Source organism: Quercus lobata, chromosome 7 (genome assembly GCF_001633185.2).
Source record: "Quercus lobata isolate SW786 chromosome 7, ValleyOak3.0 Primary Assembly, whole genome shotgun sequence".
NCBI lineage: Eukaryota > Viridiplantae > Streptophyta > Magnoliopsida > Fagales > Fagaceae > Quercus > Quercus lobata.
Window position 1 is genome coordinate 6,531,074 of NC_044910.1, and position 6,903 is coordinate 6,537,976.

Below are 6,903 nucleotides of genomic sequence, written 5' to 3' on the forward strand. Positions count from 1 at the left end.
GTTTGCTACCCTAAAATTTTTTTGTCTTTCCTGAATGATAAGGAGAAAAAAAAATTGGGTCAAAAGAAAATGCCATTTTGGAGTTTTATCAACAATTTGCTTGTGTAGGTGGAGATCCGGTATTTTCTGAATCCTTATGTAAGGAATTACAAAAGAAATTCTTTCAAAAAAAATGTGAATTAGGAAGGATTGGTCGCCTAAATATGAACCAGAGATTGAATCTTGATATACCTCAAAACATTCCATTTTTGTTACCGCGAGATATATTGGTAGCTGCGGATCATTTGATTGGAATGAAATTTGGAATGGGTACACTTGACGATATGAATCATTTGAAAAATAAACGTATTCGGTCTGTAGCGGATCTCTTACAAGATCAATTCGGAGCGGCCCTATTTCGTTTAGAAAATATGATTAGAGGAATTATAGGCGGAGCAATTAGGCATAAATTGATACCAACTCCTTAGAATTTAGTAACTTCAACTCCATTAACAACCACTTATGAATCTTTTTTTGGATTACACCCCCTATCTCAAGTTTTGGATCAAACTAATCCATTAACGAAAATAGTTCATAGGAGAAAATTAAGTTATTTGAGCCCTGGAGGATTGACAGGTCGAATTGCTAGTTTTCGAATACGAGCTATCCATCCTAGTCACTATGGGCGCATTTGCCCAATTGACACATCTGAAGGAATCAATGTTGGACTTATTGGATCCTTAGCAATTCATGCGAGAATTGGTCATTAGGGGTTCCTAGAAACCCCATTTTATGAAATCTCTGAGAGATAAAAAAAAGTACGGATGCTTTATTTATCACCAAGTCGAGACGAATGCTCTGTTGTAGCATTAGGAAATTCTTTGGGGTTGAATTGAGGTATTCAAGAAGAGGAGGTTGTTCCGGTTAGATACTGTCAAGAATTCTTGACTGTTGAATGGGAACAGGTACATCTTCGAAGTATTTTTACCTTCCAATATTTTTCTGTTGGAGCTTCACTCATTCCTTTTATTGAACATAATGATGTGAATCGAGCTTTAATGAGTTCTAATATGCAACGTCAGGCAGTTCCACTTTCCCAGTCCAAAAAGTGTATTGTTGGAACTGGGTTGGAACACCAAGGGCTCTAGATTTAGGGGTTCTCATTATAGCTAAACACGAGGGAAAGATCATTTCTACCGATGCTGACAAGATACTTTTATCAGGCAAGGTGGATAAGGGGTATATTATAAGCATTCCATTAATTATGTACCAACGTTCTAACAAAAATACTTGTATGCATCAAAAACCGAGGGTTCTGCGAGGTAAATGCATCAAAAAGGGATAAATTTTAGCGGATGGTGTTGCTACAATTGGCGGCAAACTTGCTTTGGGAAAAAACGTATTAGTAGCTTATATGCTATGGGAGGGTTACAATTCTGAAGATGCGGTACTCATTAGCGAGCGTCTAGTATATGGATATATTTATACTTCTTTTCACATACAGAAATAGGAAATTCAGATTCATGTGACAAGCTACGGCCTTGAAAGAATCACTAATGAAATACCGCATCTCAAAGCCTACCTACTTCAAAATTTAGACAAAAAAGAAATTGTGATGCTGGGGTCTTGATCAACGTTGTTGAGTATCTAGATGTAGTCGTTGTGATGGTTGATATGGCTTTTGGTTTTGATTCCAAATTATTGTTATTCTTGTTAGATGTAGTGTTGGTGAATCCATGACAACGTAAGTCTTGATTCAGTTGTAATTTTGTAAATCAAGAACAAGACCAAGTCCAAGATTCAATTCAAGAAAAAGGCAGTTTCGGTTTCTTCAACTATCACTAGATCAATCAAGAAATGCTTATCAATCTACTCTCGATTATGCCTCAATCAATCAAGGATTGGATCAATTGATTCTCATCAGACCTATTAAATCAATTGTTAAGTGCAATTCCCGTGCCCTACACCTAAAACTACATAATGGCAAATAAGAGTCGACGAAGATAGAGATTTAGAGAGCTTATGCAATGTGCTTCAAAAGAAAAACCAATACCTTGGTTTTACCAATCATGAGTTTAGAATTCAAATTCAAGATTGAGTTTCTTTTTGGTGATCAGAGATGAAGCACAATGCCTTCCCTATTCCACAAGAAGAATCTTCAATGTGGTCCTTGAAGTCACAATCATGAGAAGAATTTCATAGTAAAAGAGTCCGAGTAGCTTAAAGCAGATTGCGGAGTTACGTTTGTAAGTTCTACTAGGTAACAATTAGGAATATGGGTATACTTCTGCTGTCAAATTTAATTCTGATAGTGAAATTTTCCTTGAAGTTGGGGTTAACTCTGCGAGTATTTCCTTTGGATGCGTCAATTGGTTCTTCACCACATCAACAAATCACCTATGCTATTTATTTTCTACTTTATAGCTTCTACTTGGTGATTTGTTATCGTTGGCAATTAACTAAAAATCAATTGAACTTCATTATTGGTTAATTTAACAAAATTGATTTAGTTCGGCTTTAAAATCAACCTAGGAGTCTAATTTCCTTTCAATTCTGATTCCAATTATTTGTATGTTCTTTTCTGTCAAATTGTTTTTCTTCAGAAGTTTATAATCTGTTTGGTTGCTAAGAAAGCGAGAATGAAAAGATGATAAGACAATTATTTGAGCCTCATTTGAAGAATCTAAAACAACCACCCAATAGAAAGTGAAACACGTGCAGATTTATCTCCCTTTGATTTTTTTTTTCTTTTTCATATATATGTATCACCATTGACCCAATAAAGAATTCGTGAAGAAGAAGTAATCGATTTTGGGTATCCATGTTCTCTTTTGTAGCTTTTATTTGAGATAATTGGAGTGACTTGAGTCTAAACAGCTACCCGGTATTTAGGGGAGTGTAGAAAAAAATAAATAAAATAATTATTTAAATAAAATGTATTATTATAAAATAAAGAGTGAGATATATGGTGCATAAAGTAAAATTAGATAGCTAAAACAGAATAAAGTGACTTTTCATTTAAAAATTTATAAATGCTCCTGTAAGTAATTTGCAGGTTTCATCTAGTCGTTAATGAAACCATAATGAAGCACATGACATAGGATTAGATCCTTTTTAGAGAAAAAAAGACACTTAAAAAAAAATCCAACAATAAAAAAACCAATCTTTCGATGGTCATATTTATAAAAATATATATGGAGGATCAATGAAAAGTAAAAATATTTATTTTATTTTCAATAACACCCCCACCCCCCATGCACTATTGGTGTATTAATTGCTCTCTTTCTCACATTATCTATTTGTTTTGGGTCCCCAAAAGATTTCATATCACTTCTTTTACTATCAAGTAAAAGAATATGATGTTTCAAAAGCTTGTCACACAAACTCTTTAAAAAAAATGCTTGATCATCCACCACTTGCTAATCTTGTTTATTTGTTGTCTTATTTCTTCTTCAACACAAAAAAGGAAATGTCTTAACTTCCATTTTGAGGCATAAAAAGCAGTTTGTGCTTTTAAAAAAGCAAAGTTAAGAAATTTTAAATACGTAATTCGTACAACTTAATTAATAATAATGCTTGGCAAATGGCAAGGTCTGGACCAAAAAGGAGTTGTTTGGTAAGGGAGGCCCACGTCTCAAATTTTGGGTATTTGAGAACATTTTTGTGATCCAGTTGTGTGGAAAAGTTTACTGTATTATTATTATTATAATTATTATTTTGCTTTTAACTATATATATAAAAGGTGAGGTGCATGAAATAATGGCTATAGACAGGGATTGCAACCGGAGGGTAACGATTGGATCTCAGGTGCCACATTGCCACCCTCTTCTAGATGGGCACATGACAAACATATCATGGTTGCAATATGGAGACATGTTTTTATCCCAAATTGAGGTGATCCAACACTAGTAAAATAAAGACAAGAGAGAAAAAGGAGGGGTGCCAATGAGAGAGAGAGAGAGAGAGAGCAAAAAGTGTGGGAATAGTACATGTATGATACAATTAAGATATAAATTGGATATGTATGAAAAATATTAAATTTTATGTAAATAATTTAAATATGTATTAAATGATCATCAAGTGTATATCATTTCCTTTTTAAGGATAGAAAAATATGTGTTGAAAATTTGAATCCCAACCCTTACCCTCCTCAAACTCACAAGAACTTATATCATGCTAAGAATACGTGATGATTTTTTTTTTTTTTTTAACAAGTGGAGCAATGTAAGAAATATTGCAAATTTTACTATATAGGTCTTACAAATTAACATGTTACTAATCACAAAAAAGGGAAAAAAAATAATGATATTCATTTATGATAATTTTGAAATCAATGGATCACATTCACTATCACATTAGCTTCTAAATGTTGTGTAATCATTGAGTTATGTTGTGGTTGAAACCCATGTTCTTAAGATATAAATAAATATCTATAAACTTACGTACATTTGTTCTCTCCTTTCCTAACAATATGTTATTAAACTTTCATGTAAAATTATCAAGAGTTTTTTTTTTTTCTTTTTTCTTTTTCAGAAGGAAAAATTATCAAGAGTTTTTTGAGTAAGTGATATTAAGTTTATCATTTTTACAGGAATTCTAGTTGCCCCCGTACGTGAAAGTCCTATTATTATTATGATTATTAAATATTCGAAATTATTTATTATTATTATAATAAATGAATAATATTATATTTGATGTAATATTCTATTGAATAAAAAAAATTATTGGTAGACAGAGCCACTTCAACAAATGATCCGAACCGAAAAGGAGAATGTGCAAAGATGCAAATATGCTGGCTTTAATTAATTAATTTGGTATTTTAATTTGAAGTACATCTTCATTAGCGAATAGCTAATTAGATTCCCACATCATTCACTTCGTTATTAGCAGTCTAATCATTAAAGAGAACAAAAAGTGATTGCAAATGGCAAATTATAAAAAAGAGTTCATCTTAGCCAAAAGGTGAAAGACAATTCATTGGATACTAATCTCATCATGAAAATCTCCTATTCCCTAATTCACTGCTTGTGGGGTCTTTGTTTCGTATCTTTCATTTCACTTCAAAAAAAAAAATGCAGTTTCAGTCTACACGTCCATTTACAGTGAAATATATATGAAGAGATTATTTTGAAACATATATATAGGATGGTAATTGTGCATGCAAGTTAGAAATATAAAATATACTTTATTTACTTGTTTCCCAACTATCCATCATTTTGTTCTTTTTCTTAAACAAACTGATATATTATTGGTCTATCCTATGTAAATTTATATTCCTTTATTTGTCTGAAATCATCAAGGCCAAAACCTAACAATTTTTGTTGCATGGTCGGCATTGGACCCATCAGTCAGATATGTATTTTTTGCAAATTTTTCCAAACCTTTCTTTGCTATTTATTTGTAGGAAAAACAAATTGATATTATATAGATTATCATATCTTCACTTATAAGTTATAACCCTAAGAAGTACAGACATGGTAAAAAGGACTATGTGTTTTTGTCAAACAATGTTTCCGTAGAATGTTTTGTCTGTTAAGGATATCAAGGTCTTTTGAGTGCAAAGAAAATAGTTCGATAAGTAAAGTAATTTTTAGTTGTACTTGAAATACAATAGCCAATTAATCATAATACTACCTGTAGTTCAAGTATTGCTTATTAGAATTTAGCATATTGTAAATACCCTTCAATGGGTTCATTGTAATTCACATCCTCGTCTAAAGAAAAATGTAATCATCTAGGACTTTTCACTATGGAAATAGTGAAAAGATATGATCCTCATGTCGAAGGCCGTTAATTGTTTTTCTTTCTTTTGCTTCCACTTTATCTCTCTATATTATTTTATTTATTTCTTTTCTTTCTATTTTCATAGAATGAAAATTATTTTTTATTGCAACACAATCAAATTCGATTGATTGCAGCACAGCTTACCAAAAAATTAAAATAAAAAAAATAAAGAAAAAAACAGTACGTCCTTTCAATTCTTTCCCTCTCTTCCCCTTGTTATTGCATTATTGGCCATCGATACACTATTATTGTCAAATCAACTACCCATAAGCCCCATCGCACCTCGCTAGCCATCCTTATTGTCACATAGACGATCCATCGTTTCTTGATTTGCTTTCTTAAAACTTTACTATCAATTAATCAGTGATTCAATTATACATCTCTTTGTCTTTCTTGCCCACCCTTATTTTGTTTGTTTGTTTGTTCTTCTTCTTCTTTTTTATTTTTATTTTTTATTTTTTTATTTTTTAATACTTTTCTTTTTTGGTGTGTGTAGAACTCTCTACAACTCTATCTTATAATGTGATCTAATGGGTCTAAATTTTTTTTAATTGTTATAGAGTATGACCGATTATATTGTATCTAATGGGTTTTAACTTAAATTTTTTTATGAATTTTCATAAATTTATTATAGATAAAGTTTAGTTACAAAATTGGTTGTAACCTAAGACTACAACCTTATTCAATATCTTTTTATTGAAGCCGAATTTTAACAAATCCACCATTGGATCATACCTTCTTCTTATGTTTTTTATGTTTGCAAAATTTTTAGAAAATTAAAAATCAATAGTTATGTTACAATAAATTGTTTAAATTGCAAGTTTTTGTGGTTTAAAATTATGCATAAAATATAAGTTTATAGATCATATAGTAAATAATATCAAATTGACACAAAATTTGACATATGTATTAAGAGTGGTACAATAATGTTAGATTTCCAAAATATGTTAATGTTTACAGGTTACAACTAATTTTTTAACTTTTGTAAATTTATTATTAAAATTTTATTTATTTACTGATATTATTTATTAGTATATTATGGTCTAGTTACTAAACATATTTATTTCTTATTAGGACTACAGTTAAAGTGTTAGTTAAATCATCGTGCTTACGCTCATGTCTATTTTTCTTAATTTATAA